Source organism: Stegodyphus dumicola, chromosome 5, assembly GCF_044657685.1.
Source record: "Stegodyphus dumicola isolate Sdum_Otavi_A_Nest chromosome 5, ASM4465768v1".
Classification (NCBI taxonomy): domain Eukaryota; kingdom Metazoa; phylum Arthropoda; class Arachnida; order Araneae; family Eresidae; genus Stegodyphus; species Stegodyphus dumicola.
In genome coordinates, this window is record NC_140772.1 from 211766978 (window position 1) to 211785332 (window position 18355).

An 18355-nucleotide genomic window follows, 5' to 3' on the forward strand; every position below is an offset into this window, starting at 1 on the left:
GTACGCAATAGGACAGCAGCACGGGACGACAGACACCACCTCCACATACTTGTGAGGGATCGTACAGCATCCTGTCGTCTTTTAGCACAGTTTTGGTGCACAGATACAGGTATTTTGCTGTCTAGATCTACGATTCGTTGCCGTCTGCTGCAGCATGAACTGCGTTAAAAGGTTGAACTGCGTGCAAGGATTCTACACTCTTTAAAAACGAATGGGGGCCCATTTGAGGAATTCCGTTTAAAGAATTAAAGACAAGTAACTTCTGAGTTCGACTCATGTGTTGGTAAATCAACTAACAGCATATTATGGTAACACCACTAGGAAGCATTTTGACAGATATTGTGATATGCAAAAAGGTATAAGGTATGATAGTATGAATAATAATAAATGGGTTAAGAAAAATATGAAGCTTTGGAACAAATCCTCATTTTTTGAAATTATATGAATTGAATTTTATAATCAATTTATGAGTTAATTATGTGATTGTAAAGGTTTGCTCGTATTGTTAGATCTTAGAACTTAAAATCTTAGCCAAAATCATTATTTACTTTAGTTTGCTATTTAAGTACCATTTCAATTCTGGTGTGCAAAATGTAACATACTTTATGTTAATTAACCTCTTATTATGATTTTGATCCTTACTGTATCTTTATGCTTCCTGAATTCTTCACCAGAATGCAAAAATTAGTTTTTAGATTACATAAGTTGAGTGTTTTGAATCTTAAAATCAGAGAGTTGTGGCAGTTATGCCACGCTGTTAGAGTTTCGCCAACTTTATCTAAAAATAATTATCCCTGCTTTAGCCTTCTTTCCCAGTCGAGACTTTAAAATTACACGTACTTGTAAACACACCAACTTTTAACTTATATTAAGCGGTGGTTTTATTGTCTGCAACACAAATCGTGCTCTGTTACATTTACTAAAAACCTTCACAAGTTTTTGTCATACTGTTTCAGATATTGCAGTAGCTTGCTAACCTGTCTAGTAGGGTTGTAAGTTTTAAATCCAGCTTCTAAAGGAACTGCAACCTTAAAACTTTTTATTGATCATTTTGCTGAAACATTAAGTTAAAATGAAATTTTCATGATCTGCGTTCTATAAAATATAAAAGGGACCAGATTTCCATTGAAAAGTTCCCCACGATAGAATGCCATTCCATAAGCATGCAGTCTATGTTTGCTTTCTCTTGAAAGAATAATACAGATCTACATATTTAATTGCTAAAATCATAAACACATTAATTTTTATATTAGTTTCTGTGTAATGTATAAAAGTACTAGTTTCCCTTAAAAAGTCCTCCTCGAAAGCATTCCGTTCCATAGGCGTAGCGTCATTGCTTTCCCCTGAAAGAAAAATCGTAATCCACATGTCTGCCTGAGAACATCTGAAAAACGCATGTTTGCCAAAGAAAAGTAATATATTTACTTTTCTGTGAAATGGTCGAAGTTCTTCCTTACAAATATATTCCAATATATCTATATTTCTCTCATTTACGTTCTTGAAATGTAAGTTGCATTTCAAAAGGTTTAGTGTATAATTTGTACAGCTGGTACAAAATGCAGTATATATAAAAGTTAAGCAGGAAGATCTGCAGAGGGAAATTACTAACACATCTCTTCTGCTAATATGTATCTTATATTGTATTATTTAGTGACTTATCCAAAATGTCGAAACACTTCAGAAGTACTGGCATTTTTTGTAATTTTGTGTTATGTTTTGTATTTCCATACGGTTATGAACAATTTCATCAGGCGCAGTTATAATTACCTGCTGCAGTTATAATTAATTACATGGTAATTTTAATAGCTTTCTCAGCTATGGCTGAGTGTACATTAGCACATTGTACAATTGAGTCAATCTTATGATGTGCGATACCATTATGCCATAAATTAGCAGCCCACTCTGACCAATTTATTATTTAAGCTGAAGTTTTAAAGTAGAGTTCTGATGTTCATTTTTGATGCAGGCAGTGGCATAAACTGCAGTTTACTGCAGGCAGCCGAGACTTTAAAATAACATAATAACATAAAGTGGTCAGCCGAGACATAAAGTAGTCAGCTGTTCATATCCTAGCACATACACATCCGTGTAACATCAAGCAGTTAGAGATAATATGTTCTCGAAAATGAAATAATTTATTTGAAATGATGTAGATAAATCATCGAAAGGAAAAACGCGTTCGTTATTTTCTGATTTTTGTCCATAATTATAAACTAATAAAAGCTTAATTTTATAATGAACATGCACTGAAAATAAAAATATTGTACTGCATATGATGTACCCCGGTTACCGAAATTTGTTGAGGGATCGATCCAATACTAATTTTAGTCTAGTTTTTGAATCTTACTCTTAGACTGCATGTAGCCAATTAGTGGATCATTGCTATAGGTGCAGGAAGGGCGTTCTTCAGGACTTCTGGTTGTCAAGGGCTTCGGATACCCTATGCACTCTTGAAACTTAATAACTTTGAAAACCAGGCAACATCCAAAACTAGATTGCAAATTAAATTAGAAGTAAAACATTAAGTTTTTCTGCAGCCAAAATTATTTAAAATATATTCCATTGGTGAATTGGATTTTCTAAGGGCGTTTCACATTCAAAAACATCTTTCTGTTCTAGTTAACGACCCTAATTTCACTCCATCTTTGAATTCAGCCTTTAAGGAAATTATGTTTTAGTTCTCGTTTCATCAACAGATGGCGCCAGTAGCTTAACTCCTGTCCAGTCATTTCTTATCTTATCTAAACACTATATCTTATGTCGTTCATTTGCGCTTTGCCAGCTGAGGATGATGGTTCGTTAAAACCTTCGAAACTAGTCCTGTGAAAATTTGCAACTATAAAGCTGATTTTGGTTGTTTGACTTCTAAATTACTATCTTAATTATAGGTTGAAAATATAATAATCATAAACACATTAATATAGAAATATAATAAATTACTATCTTAATTATAGGTTGGAAATATAATAATCATAAACACATTAATATAGAAATATAATAAATTACTATCTTAATTATAGGTTGGAAATATAATATAATAATATCTTAATTATAGGTTGGAAATACTTGAGATTAATGCCTAGTAATAAAATTTCAGTTCACTAGGAGCTTATAATAAGCTTTAAAATCTGCACAGTTAGAGTCAAAGCCAGGGCTATTGCCGGTACACAGGCAGGGGCAGTGAAAGTCAGTGCAGTTGTCGATATAGCACGCATGTTTCTGTCCTGGACGATGCACTGCAAATAATTAAAACTCCAACCTCTAGCATTTAATTTTGAGTACTTTTGTAATTCTATGGGATGATAATTTTTAATATGCTATGTATTTATGCCTGCTTTTCTCTTCTTAATTTTATAATTTTGGAATACATAGTTCAAATAAGCTGACCCTCTAACGCAATTTACGTATGTTATTAATGTATCTAGTTAGACTTTTTAGTTAGCATTAATATGCAGATGTGCAGATGACATACATTGCACTACCACGTATACATGAAATTATTGGTTAGTTAAATCCGGAAATATACTTCTCAGACACCGCCCTCAAATTGAAGTGTTTTAGAGAAATTAATTTTTAGATCAAATATATTCTTGTATTTAATATTGAGGATAATAAAAATAATAATTAAATGGATGCAGACAGCTCAGGAACTTTCGTGGTAAATATCATTGATGGAAAAGGAAAATATTCTAATGGCGTGCCCAAAATAATTCGCGATGTAAAAAGAGTTTTAAAAACATAACAAAACACAGTGTATGCCCAAAAAGTTTCAAAGTAATTTTCTAAAGATATATTTAAATCTGAAAAAACGCTTGACCGTAAAAGATTTGATTTTAATTTCCTATTTTTACAAATATTAAAATTCAAAATGTTTCTATCAATCCTAAGTTATATTTAATGCCACTTCTGATATCGATGATATTTTTATTCTTCGCGTTTTTCTCTTCGAATAAACGTCGTTCAAGCGATTACATTTTTTATAATTTCTTAAATGGATATTTAATGAGCTACTTAAATTGGCATATTAGCTCTGTTTAGAGAGGCTGTATATAAAAATTTCATTTTATCGTATTTCTCCTAAAAGCATTATACATCCAGCAAAAATTAATAATCGGAAGGCCTATCTTATTTCCGCCACTATTTAATCTGAATTGTCGTGCAGTCTCATTTAAATATCTTGCATAATGTAGCTTAATATTAAGAATGTCCTAAGCATGAAAATAAAACTGCAATATCTTTTGTAATCAGTCTAATGTATATTTGAAAAACACAACTTGAAATGAAGCATGAAACACAAACTCTCCTGTGTTTTTTGGTTTTTATTACATAATTATTCATATTATTAACATTGCGTGAAAAAGGAAGTGTAAGAAAGGAAAATTATCCACTGTAGGCCAAGCTGTAACTAATGGCACATGCAGTTTGTTCCAAGCATGTTGCAGCTACATACGTGCGTTTTGCAGCATTTCTCTTTCTTTGAGCAACTGCCACTTGTTTTGCACTTTGTCCTGAAGGCAAAAGAAAATACAAGAATTAAGTAAAATACACGTAATAATTTACAGTACTTACTGATACACATTATGAAAATTTAACATTTTATGTACTTGCAAGTATTTAGCAGAATATATGAAATTGTAATTTTTCAGAATTTTTCTATAAATGGACAAAGCTTGTTTACATGAACTTCAGCGATGTTTAAATAATGTTTAAAATGTGAAGATTATTTTTTAACATTTGATCTAACATTCTTTATTCTGTACTGTAATTCTGTATCGTGATTTTCCTGATAGAAGGGATTTCTGTAAATTTCCAGCGGTACTGAACTCTATTCTTTATCCAGTATATTCAAGAGTGCGTAAATCCTGGTGGGTTTCTGATTAGAAAGAGCTTTCCTCAACAGATTAAAAGCACAATAGTCCTTAGGTGAAACGACAAGGGACTTGGCAGGAACACTATTGCATTTTCTACGGTTTCGTGGATTTGGAGCGATTGATGAAGAATGAAAACACAATTTATAAGCCAGTTGTCTCAGGAGAACTCAGGAGTCTCAAGAGAAAAACATGTATACAGTCGTCGAAAAACTACGACACATACGCTGAAGCAATCAGAAATATAGAATTCAGGCTATCAGGCTATAACTGTGAAAACAGCTCCACGGCAAAGCACCAGAGCACTCCCGACTCGGCTCGGTCGTTCTCGGAACTCAACGTACTCTCGAGAATCTCCATGTTACAACTCGCGATGCACTCGATAGACTCAGCGATGCGTTCGCTAGGCTCATGATACTCTAAAACAGGGCTGTCAAACTGGCGGGCCGTGCACGCCAAATTAATTTTACGGCCCGCGAGTACATTTTTTGAATAAATTTATGTTATTAAATTATTATTATTAATATTAAAATTATTTTACTATGTGAAAATTTAAATCTAATTTGAATAGTGTGTTCACACTACTCTGCGCTATTTGGTTGATTCATGCGATCGTCTAGAATTTGTTGAAGGGTGACTGTGTTATAATATTATAAACATAATTTCATATTTATTTATTAATTAAAATAATTTTTGAATATGAGTGCTACTAATAAAAGAAAAATAGACCTCGAAAATCGAGAATTCCAAGATCGCTAGGAGATAGATTATTTATTTATTCTGAACAAGAACAGTAAACCACAGTGTTTGGAATGTTTACAAATCATAGCTGTGTGAATCATAGCTGTGTGAAGGAATGTAATATAAAAGCGAATTTAAAAATATTTCTACCAACATTGGATATGCTAATTACAGATTTCAATGAGAGATTTTCTCAATTTGATGATCTTAAACAGTCTATTGATTTATTTTGTGATCCAATTAATATTGATATCAACTCCGTTGATCCTAAATATCAAATAGAATTATGCGACCTGCAGGCTGACTCGTTTTTTATATCTCGTGCAGTAACTGGAATAGAAATATTCAAATTTTTAGATAAAGAGAAATATCCAAAATTGAGAGATTTTGGACTTCAAATTGTATCAATGTTCGGAAGTACACATATCTGCTAGCGTGCATGCTCCGACATGAAATATATAAAGTAAAAATATAGAAACAGTTTGAAAGATTCCACTCTTGAAGATATAATTAAAATTGCCACAACATATATTGATGTGGACATAAAATATATAGTTGCTAAACAGTTACGGCCACAATGTTCTCATTAACATATTACGAATATTTTAAAGTGTTCTTTTTAGTATAAATAAGATATGTTTTAATTAACATAAACTGACTTTTCATTTATCAACCTTCTTGGCCCCCGAAATGCTTGGTGAAGAAAATATGGCCCGCGCACTATGGTAAGTTGGACAGCGCTGATTTATACCAAACTATATTAGCAAAGTATTGCTAATATATTTTGTTATAAATAGTAGCAAAAACTCAGTAAAGGTAATAAAATAGCAAATATTTCGTGTTTCGATTTCTCATCTGGAATATTATTTATAAATTAAGTTTGGTGGGAAGATTTCTGTTTACTTTTTTTCGATAAATTGGTGAGGTGGGGTGAAACACAGAAAATTATTTTTAAGCTTAGCTATTCTTTTTTGCGCCGTAACTTATTTAAAAGCATTGAAATGTTTTATTATTTATAAAACATTTTTAACTATAAATGAAATATTTACAAAAAATGCAGTAAAACTACAGGAAAAATATTTTTATTTATCTAAAAACTACAGTTCTGTTCTTTGCTACATTGTAAACTGATTAAGATTAAAAATAGCTCGTACTTTGCTGCAAAACATGACATATTAATCTCGAAATCTCTCCATATACATTCACCAGACATACGTTATCCTACATTTACATCTCAAATAATGAAACGAAGTGTCCAGAAATGTTCTGTTTTCTAATATTATCCAAATACTTTTATTTTCAGAATAAAACAATAACAATACATTCATTCAAACATGGGAAGTTTATGATTTAATATATAGTAACAGTTAACATTTTGTTAACTACTATTCTGCGTTTTTTGCTTCCCCGTAACACTTGCTCAGGCCAGAGGTTTATGTAAATGAGTTTCGAACCAGTATGCAAACTTCACTGTGAATTGATTAAAGCTTCTTCTGATTTAACTCATCGCAGAGCAGTGATAGCAAGACCAACTATACTACATCATACAGTTGGCTTTAGTTATACTTAAGTAGTTTTCTGTTACGTCCGTGTTGTAGGCTTGCGCAGGATTAGTTATTGTGATTTCGTCTTGACTGTAGCTTAAAAGCCAGCAGCTGTTATTGTCAGATGACAAGAAGTCTCAAATTTAAGTTTTCCTTATTTACTCGTAACATTCCGATGTCAATATTCATCTAACATCTTCGGATAATTGTTAGGTGTATAATACAAATCGTTCTAAGCATTTTATGCTACAGCGGTTATAAACAAGCGCACTTTATAAAATAAGACAGTTTGCAAAATAAAAGTAATATATTCTCAACGCAGAGAAAAACGTAAAATTACCCGCAAACTAAGGTAATTAAAAGATTGACGAATTAAATTATAAATATGAATCTCAATCTATATATTCTGATTTATATTCTGAGATTATATTTATAAATTATAAATATTATCTCAGAATATAAAGGGTTTAATTATTGATCACCTGATCATCGATATTGCTGTTCCAAATTATAAATAGTCTAATAAGAAACGTTTTGCAGATCAAAATTTGCAAAATAAGAAAACAAAATAGAATAATAATTTCTCCATGTATTTTAAATGTATTACATGTTTTTACAGTATCCCTATGTATTTAGAGTATGCCTATGATAAAATAAATGTGGATATTATTATTTTACTTTGTTTCCTTATGTTGTAAATTTTGATCTGCAAACGTTTCTTCTAAGACTGCCTATAATTTGGAACAACAATATCGATAATCAGTGATTAAAACTTTAATTCTGGTTTTTATAAGGAGTAGGAACAAATGAAATAAAATGCGAAGTTTGGTTCATCCGTTATGATTTATTAATTACGGCATGAAAAATTTTTCTAAACATTTAAATTTTCTAAAGAAAAAAAAAAATTAGTCCGTTTCCTTCAGGATACAAAAATATTTTGGGATATTTTATTGGAAAGTAGAAAAGTATTAATTACTTCCTAAAGGCGTTTGTTACAGTTTTTAAGAGGAATTTAGATAAACTACTTTCTAATTGAGATTCAATTCACCTAATCTTACACTTTGGTAAATACTTAATGAAAAATAACCAGATTTTATTCCTGAAGCGTAAATGTAGCCTTCGAACCACTGCTTTGTTAAATTCGCCATTTTGAATAAGAACAAAACTTTCAAGCCACAGACGATAATTTTGACTTTTAAAAACATAGTACAATTGCAATTACTTCTTTTGAAGGAAACGATTTTCTATTACCGCTTACCAAAATCGTCTAAAAAATGTACGAACAGCCTCTGTATAATAATAAAATGCTGTAGTTGTTGGGAACTGTATACGAAAAATCAGAGAGCGACCTGATTTAAATAATGAAGCAATATATATAAATAATGAAGCAAAGAAATGCTTAAAAACCACTGACCAGCTCTAGACAAGATCTGATGCTCAAATATATACATTTATTACTAATGAATTAACACGTCAATTCCTTGTGATATGGCGCTGAAGGCAAGTTACCTATTTAGAGTCGTTATCTAAGAAATTCTTTCATGATATTTGTGTCTAGCCAAATCTAATCAATAATTTACGTTAAAAACAGAATTAAAAATATATTCTTATTACTAATTGATTAGCTTGGAAAAATCATTTAGCTAAAAAAGTGAGAGTCGCTTTCTGTCGGATTAAACAAAGATATGTAGTATATCTCTGAAGTGCGTAAATATTACTTGCAGCAGAAGAGTAAAAATGAGGGCAAAAATGGATGATTTACAATTTGATCTTTCTTTAATAGTCATTGCGGTAAATTAAATACAAGAGAATGTCCTGTTCTGTCAGAGCATACAACTGATGACTTTATAATATCTGTTTCAAGCTACTTTCTGAAAGATACCAATGAAGATAAAAAGATTACTTACGCTCTTTCTGTTTCTTCAATTTCCTCCAAGAATGAATCGCCTGTAAAATTTAATTATTTTCAATTAATCAATATTTCGATATGGCAAGAGTAATAAATTTTATTCTGTTATGACTTACAAAATTATATTTTCATGCATCTCTAGAAGTTATTCTAAAATTTGCTAAAACCTGCTTGGTTTTACACCCCATAACTTGCACGGAATATTAAATTATACGCATTTTTTCTTGCATTTCATTTAAACTTATTGGATTGAATTAAATCTACATAGTCGATAGCGCATAAAACACAATAGAATAAATGCACTTTTTAAAATTCACTATATTTGTTTAGCATAGCGACACTCTGGCGCTAGGTTCATTTCACAGCGTTACATTTCGTTCATATTATAAATCAGAATGCATATAAATTTATATCATTTGAAGAATTATATAATTGTTGCCACAAGTTCTATTCAAATACTATAATAAATCTAACACGATATATAAAAGAAATTAAGCAAACATAACAAAAAAGGAACAATCTTTCACAAATGATTCAGTATTTCTCATTTAATTAATTCAGTTCTCACTTTCCGACAAGGCAAAAATACATAAAATCTCAAAATATTTATATTAAAAATTACGAAGTAAATCTGAAACACTTATATCCGCGACTAAATTTCAGAACGGATTAAGCATGAATTAATGCAAAATAATGAAAGAAGGCGTTTTCTTTGTTGTTGCGAAGTTTAGTTTCTCTAGATTAGCAACAATTCCGCTATTTGCCAAGTTTGAAATGTAAACAAACATGTCCGCCGTCGCAAAATTCGTTAGGCTTAGCCGCACTTAAACAACTTTTATATTGTTGATAACTCCATATATATATACATATATTTACATACTTTTGGGCCGGCCGATTGCAACCAAAATACGACGTGCACATCTACATGTTATAGCAGTCCTACATACACAATTTTAACGTTCTAAGGCTACTCGTGTTTGAGTTATGCGAGATACGCACAGCCGCCATGAAAAATTCTCTTCAGAATTCATTTTAAATCAGTTTTATAATATTTTAGGGGGAGTCCTTTATTCTGTCCTTATTTGCGGATGTCACGCAGAAATATCATTAAATTGTATTGGATAGTGATCAAAGTCTATATTTTCGTTGAAATATGATACCCGAAATTTTTCGCGATTACAATATTTCCTCTGAAGCTCTTCAAAATTTATATGATTTTGAAAATACATAGCAAAACAGAACATAAAAACCCTTAATAGTTTTCAAATCTAATGTAATACTGAATAATCTATGTAAATTCTAATAACATTCTTTGGAAATATTTATATACCTTTTTCTAAATACTGAATAATCTATGTAAATACTAATAACATTCTTTGGAAATATTTATATAACTTTTTCTAAATACATATGCGTAATCGTAAAGGATAAATAGCTATTAACTACCTTATTTACTAGCATGTTTTTTTTCTTCTCGTGTACTTTTCCCATTAGACTTTTCAGTATATTATTTAGAAAATTCTGATTTAGGGTAAAAATGTGAAATGTATACTTGAACAGAAAACGATTTTGTGTAAGTGTAAACAAAATAATGAAAAATTTATCAATCATTTGAAGTATTATATAATAATATTAGTACGTCTTTATGTATAATTTTTAAAGTGCTATATTTATAATTTGTGTCTTCAGAAATAGTAATACACCACGTATTTTTCCACTCTAGATTTTCAAGTGGTAAAACTAGCAGGAAAAAGTAAAAATTCACGAGTAAATCCGGTATATATAGGTATACAAACTTAACACATACAAATATGTAAAAAACACATTATGCGCATACATTGCGTACTTTTGATATAAATACAATTACGGTAACAATGAAATTAAATTGTAGAAAACGACCTAAATCGTTCAAATTCTATGACACCACGAACATCTGGGAGCACAAAAAGGAAAGCAAGAGCAAAAATGAACAAATCCATGCTACAAATGCCTGCACGGAGTTTCAAAAATTTCAAACAGTATTCTTAATAATTGAAGAACGATAGCAAAATAACAGTATGTAAAGTAGAAATAAAGGAAAACTGCCAAGCCTTTCAGCAGGGATACGAAGTTATAGTGTTGCGAGGCCCCAACTTGTCAGCAACAGTGGTAGTGACTGCTATGAACTGTAAATTACACAAACTCGTAAGAAGGGTTTAAATCCCTTTTTATTCCACTTTAGAAATAACAGCTGCGTTCACTTGACGCTCACAAACTACGCCGACCCGGCGGTTTAACAAAACAGAAAAGTGAAACTAAAAATAAATAACAGGATGAATAAATAACGAGATCACTACCTACGAGGGTCTAAAATCGTAACTAAACCGCGTTCTAAGATACAGCTGAGATTCAGCAAGCTTACTGATTAAGCAGTTGAAGATTCAACGAACTGCCGAAATAGGCACACAGGCCGAAACGCGCGGTTCTTAAATTTCTACCTAGCCAACCTTCACGTTAGCGATTCAAGAAGCACACATACAATCTCGTTTCCCTTCTATTTAAACTCAACTTACTTCTGCTAAAATTTGAATATACTGCGCGTTCTACTACAATTTACATACTCTGGCATTGACAATTCTAGGGGAAAGTAAAGGCTTGACAGGAAAGATAGCTTAAAATAAATTTTAGTTAAAATAAATATAAACTCTACAAAGTAAAAAAAAAAAAAAAAAAGTATGTGCATGTCGGTGCATATTCACTACCCGAGATTGAAAAATGCACCACCAAGAAAGAGTGGCCCGAAAATTATGCAAATTTCAGGCTAAACGAAAGTCACCGAGTTATGCAAATGATATGAAATGAGCAGCTTCTCCTCTGGTGCTTCGAGCACAGACTACACTCTTTGTCAAGAATTGAAGTATGGTGAGAATTTCCCATGCCTAATTTCGATATGACTGATTTTTTGATTTGCAAGATTATGAAATATCTTTCTCATAACATTTTGGACATTTTATAGATGTTAAAATTAACTAATACTCTCTTTAAAGCAAGACTAGTAAACGTATCATAATTACCCACTATCTTATTATTTTGCAAATGTGTAATGTAATGTTTATTTGGGATTTCAAACACGTATTTCATTTCGTGCTTTTACCGCTCAGATGGCTACAATCGGATTCAACATATCCTAACTTACTTTAATAGATGCACAGAATTCCCTTTGTTCTTTCCTTTGTTTTTGTTGTTAGAATTTGTTCGACTGCAGTCGTTTCCTTTATTTTTAGCCCAAAGGGGCAATTTGCCCAGAAAGTCTATTAATTTCGTTCTGGCGTTTTGCGTCGGTTAAACATAAATGTCGGTCCACTTTTCAAATTGTTGACACCGAATATTATCGCCCTGCGTTATATTTAAAGAAATTAAGTAGTGTAGAATCTGCATGAATGTATGTATGTTTCTCGAACTGTAAAAAAACAATGATACCTAGAGACATCAAATTTTGAATAACGTAGACCTCTACTGAAATATGGCCCATCCGGAAGCCAAAATTTGGAATTTGGTTTTCTATTTCATATTTTTGCAAAGCATTTATGTGATTTTGATTAAGAAACTCAACGATTACAAAGCGAGCAATGGCAACACTGCACGGGAAAATAAAATCTTCTGAAATTTTTTTTTCCAGTCTCACGCTCTGAAATTTAAGATCGGAAATACTAAAGATATATAGGTATGTTTTTTTTTTTTTAAATTATTTTGCGACATTGATGACGAATTGAATTTTATGGTTTAAGCGAGGAAGACATGATATTTAATAAATAAACAAAATTTAATAAACACATAAAAAGTTGAAAAACGCTCCTATGGGAGGAATATAAAATCTGAAAGCTTTCAGAATATATTTTTATAAATTTTGTATTATTTATTTATTTATTTATTGGCTAAAGTAAAAGACTTCAGTACTAGTGTAGTGTCGCTTCTATGTCAACAAAACAGCTGCCATCATCGAAGTTATGTTATAATATATAAAAAATAATATATATATATATATGTTTTATATCTGTATATATTCAGAAGTCAAAGCTATAAAGCATAGAAATATCAAAAACTTACCTGCAACAACAGATGGTTCTGCCGCTTCAATGCTAAGCACCATCAAAGTTATCAAGAGCACTATGGTGATAAATTTCATGTTTAGGCTTTGAATATTCTCTAAAATGGAGATAAAGATTGCTAAAAATTGATCAGTGCATACATTTTTAGAGAACATGACATTTTAGAAAACTGTTAATTTTAAAACTTAGAAATACTGCATTTAATTTCATGTTAAAATTATATCATAAATCATCCCTACGATAAATATTCTTTTCCGCAAAGACACATTTTCCGTAAGTGGTACATAGAAATTGCGTTAACATGTTTCTCTTTGCATTTTACCATTTTTGTTATCATTCAATTTTTTTTTCTGGTTGAAACTAGAATAAACTACTGAAATTTTGGAAATATATAGCACTCATTACAAATTTTTCAATTCAGTGTTCATGCCTAGAAAATTGTGTTTATTTTCTTCTCTTAAATATATATTAATCTTTGATAAGCCTTGCAGTTTCATAAAATATTTAATTCTTGATAACAATAACGCAGTAAAACCGTGCTTAATCAAAATTCATCGAAATTCATTCATAAAATTCATTATTTCGCCCAAACATTTAAATTTTGAGGCTGTTTAAACTGGTGATTTAGCAGGTGAGGCAGCGTTCCACCATTTCGCGTTTTTTATGGGTAGGAAGATTATTGATTTTTAATTATTACTCAGAGTACACTGTGATTTACAGAAAAACCTAAATTGGCATTAGTGGGTCAGTCTTGTAGAAACATTAACCTAACTTTGTGATGTGACGTTAAAACTACTGCTTCTTGAAAACATGTACTGTTATGTACATTTCACAGGCTAAGGTTGCAGTAATAGATTGAACGTTTATTAGTCCAAAGGGGGCTTTGTCCCTGAAGGACTATTGTTTTCTATTTGCGATTTTGCATTGGTTCTTTATAAATATCCATTTCACTTTTCGAACTGTTGCCACCAAATGTTAGAGTCCTGCATTATATTTGAAGAAATTAAATAATGACTCGCATTGTGATTAAACAACGGTACATAGAGCCATTGAATTTTGAATGACGTAATCTTGCTGCTAATATGGGCGTGTGGTAGCCAAAATTTGAAATGGAATTTGTTTTATTATCGATTTCATATTTTGTAAAACTTTAACAAATTTCTGATAAACAAGCTCATGGATTTCAAAGCGAGCAATGGCAACGTTGTACAGAAAAATTATTTTTAGCTCCAGTGCGCGAGACTCTGCATCGGAAATTCTAAAGATAGGCTCAATTTAAAACTATTTTGCGATATTGATGTTGACCTGAATTTTATGGTTTAAGTGCGAAGAACGTAATACTTAATAACTAAATGTAACAGACGAAATGTTAAAAAAACGCCCTTTTGGACGTAATTTAAAATCTGAAATCTTTCAGAATTTTTTTTTTGATATTTGATTGTGTTAGCTTCCTTTTGTATTTAAATTAAACACTCATAAGACGTTTTCAAAAGACAAACAAACATTCATTAAAAGATAAATCGTACTGTTAACACAATAAGCTACATGTAATGTATTTTTAAATTTACATAACATAACTGGCGTTCTTACTGCATTGTACCAATATACATTTCAATCGTACATAATTTTAATAAATATCAATAGAATACATTCAGAAATTAGTTGTTGCCATTTCTCAATAAGTAACAATAAATAATTTACAATCGTACTTACAATTGTATACCTTGATAAACATTACTTGGGTTATTGAACGTATCTATTATAGATATAATGCAAATAATTTATAAGACATTTTACTTATATCAGTAATAATTAAAAAATTTACATATATAAGTAATAATTAAAAAACTGAAATGCGCATTAAATAAAATAAGATAACTTAAATTATAACTATACACAAAGTGATAAAATACAATTTCCTTGTTTGAATTAGTGTTTGGTAATTTCAGGAACATGTTAAGTAGGGGTGGTAATAACGGGGTTAGATGTCACACCAAAAGGAAGTAGCCAAATTTTATTCGGGAACTGTCAGAGTGATATTTCATTTGAAAATATGGTACACAAAATATTTCGCTATGACAATACTTTTTTTACTTCGTGCTAGGAAGCAAAATGGCAGTTTGATTTATAGAAACAGTAAAACATGCATTGCTTTTCATCATGCAATAAATGTAAGATTCCGTATTGTTTTGACTTTAGTTTGTTAATTTATGATGACCCGTGAATTAGATAACATAAATGCACAGTAAATTTACTTACAAATTCAAAAACTAGAATAATTGCATGTATTTTAGACGGACTTAAGCTGGATTTGTTATGTGGAACTTTGTAAATGTAGCATAAGATTACTTACCAAAACTAAGCTTCAGATCAGTTCTTTATATTTTAGTATAGTATGAATTTAAATAACAGACTTCTTCCTTTATATACATATTTATAAATTTTATCTCCTACAACTGATTTTCGTAAGCACCTGTTCTTCACGGAAATTTGACATCTGCTATTGTTGAAAAATTGAGATATCAGCATGATTTTTAAATCAAAGCATACACAATTTTATTTCTTATATATTGAAATATAATAGGGATTAAATAACAATATTAAGAAGTGCGGAATTCATTTTGACTGATCGACAAGGACACAAAAATAATCCAGGTGGTTTTCATTGATGCTGCTTAAGTTGGAAAACTTTATCCATTAAATAAAAGACAAAAATAATTTATAAATTGCTCCTTCATGTTATATCTAACTCTTGACGCATCGTTAATATTATATTGAAATTTTTATAAATTTGAGTCTGTTAAAAATTCAAAAGCATAGAAATTATATAAATATTTTGGATCCCTTCTTAGATATTAAAAAAGTACTATTGTTGCCAATTCATAACACTAAATTTAGGCAATTGATGAAATTAAAATGCATGTCAAAATCAACTTAAGTAAGCCAAAGAATTAGAAGTTTAGTATTGATTTATAATAAAACTTGAGAAGCCCATTTTATTTGTGAGAATATTTATTTATCTGCATAACATTTGCATAGAACTTTTATGTTCTGGAACCTTCAGAACATCACCTGTGCAGAGTCTGTATGCTGATTCATTAAGAACCACCACTCCAGTGGAGACTTGAGCAATCTGCAATAATATACCATTATTACGAATTTGAAGTTCTTCTCGCTAGTATTTATTTCGCTGAACTTTTGTGTCAACACTGCTTGACTATCCTACTGATCTTCGCTTGCATAGTGACATGTGTAACCTCTTGTTTGAAGCACTATCATGTTGTGTGCCTTAATTTCCAATAAGCGTTCGCTCCCTCATTGAAGAATATATATACCTACGCTCTAAAGCACTGTGAAATACCACTGAAGGATTTAACCACTTTGACCAAAAAGAAATAATAATAACTAGGAACACCATTTATCAGTAACATTTCCTAGAGCATAGGCAGATTTATAGGAAATACACCCCCATATATGCGGATGGATCGAAATCAGCTGGGCACACTGGTATGTCGTTCACAATCGAAAATAATATGAACGGCAGACGACAGTATGATGCTTACTCTGTACTCACTTCTGAATTGACTGTCTCTTGTATTTATATAAGCATTTCTGGAGGAGATTAATAAATTATTCTGACTCGTTTAACATGCTAAAAGCTTTAGAAATGCTCTCCAACCAAAATTCAGTTGCCATATAATAAAGCTAAATTTAAATCTGAGAAATCGTGGATATTGAACTATTTACTGCTGGCTTTAATATAAGTATTAAAAGAAATGAACCAGCAGGCATTGCAGCAAAGTCTGCTATGGAAACATCAAGTCAATCTGTTCCTCTAAGAAATACAAAAACTTTATTCAAAAACAGAATTATTGATAATTGACAGCTACTCATGGATGTGCAGGTAAAAAATAAATTGAGAAGAATGAAACCTGAAGTGGTGTGGTTGGAGGCGATTAAAAACAATAAAGAGGGAATAATTTTAAATCATCTTTTACCACCATCACCATTATTTTCTGAAAACCGGGAGTGTGTCTTTGTGTTTAAAATGCAATGCTCAACTGTGTGTTTGTCACACACTGACTGATAAAAGATCTCCTTGTAAAAGCTGAGAAAATACATGATGGGAAAATAAACTGGGGGAAAGTCCATATTGGTGTTTTAGGCAATGAGTGTGCCATATTGTGGCCAAAGTAGCTACTGTGGGTAATGCCAGAAATGCTTTCGATATTCAAGCATAAAAAAGAATTGTTATTGGTAAAAGCACAGATTTTTATTACGTTTGTTGAAAAGATAAATAGAACATTTCGGGAAAAAGGAAAGATTATTGGTTGAACTTTGAAATTTCTAAAAATATGAGAATTTTTATTTAATGTGACTAATAACAAAATCACATTATTAAATTTAATGTGATTTTGATTACAATCAAATAATTACTGGGCACGGGCTCTTCCCAGGGTACCTGAAAAGATTTAATTTGCAAAGTAATAATCTTTGTAGTTTTTGTAGTGTTGAAGCCAATGCACGTCATTTCATCGAAGACTACGTATTATTGCGACATGTGGTAACATATAGGAATTCTGTTGAAAAAATAAACAGTTTGGAATTGCAAATGATTTGATGAACTTTATAAATGGCAATAGAACAATACTAGAAATTTTGTTTTGATGTTTTTAACTGTATTTCTGTTTTAATCTGTCTTTGATCTTTTGATTTAATCCTTTAACTGTATTTTTGTTTGTCTGTGCTGGGTGTGTCGCGTTAACTATAAGGCGGATTATTATCGGCCAGGAGGGCTGCAACATACTCAAATATTACATTACATTGCATCCTGACTGATTGTATATATTTTAGGAAGCTTCGTCTTAAGGATTTAATGACTACAACTTAACTCTTGGCTATTTAATTCTGAAAGAGGTTAGTCATAATGTAGGGTGTCCGAAAAGTCTTTTCCTGATTACATAAATTGATAACTCAGGCTAGAAGTAAGATACAAATATGAAACTGGTGTCTAATTGTTTACAAACTATCAAAGCTTTTTCACACATCAGTCAACTTCCACATGAGCACCCTTGGTAGCACGTAGGATATCTAGGCGATATTGAATTTCAGTCCACACATTAGCCAACATCACTGGAGGGATCGATTCAACGACTGTGGTTATCCGTTGCCGCAGGGTTTCAAGATCTGGTACACGTGTTCGGT

At 31.1% G+C, this 18355-nt stretch overlaps 1 long non-coding RNA gene across 1 annotated transcript; it reads right to left on the reverse strand.

The window, feature by feature from the left end:
* Positions 1 to 4301: 4301 nt before the first annotated feature.
* LOC118179864 (uncharacterized) lies at positions 4302 to 15572 on the reverse strand. The gene is made up of 4 exons (XR_004756529.2): positions 15504 to 15572; positions 13149 to 13247; positions 9061 to 9100; positions 4302 to 4508 (listed from the first exon to the last, which is right to left on the reverse strand). It is a non-coding gene; the product is annotated as an uncharacterized LOC118179864 (long non-coding RNA).
* Positions 15573 to 18355: the final 2783 nt, after the last annotated feature.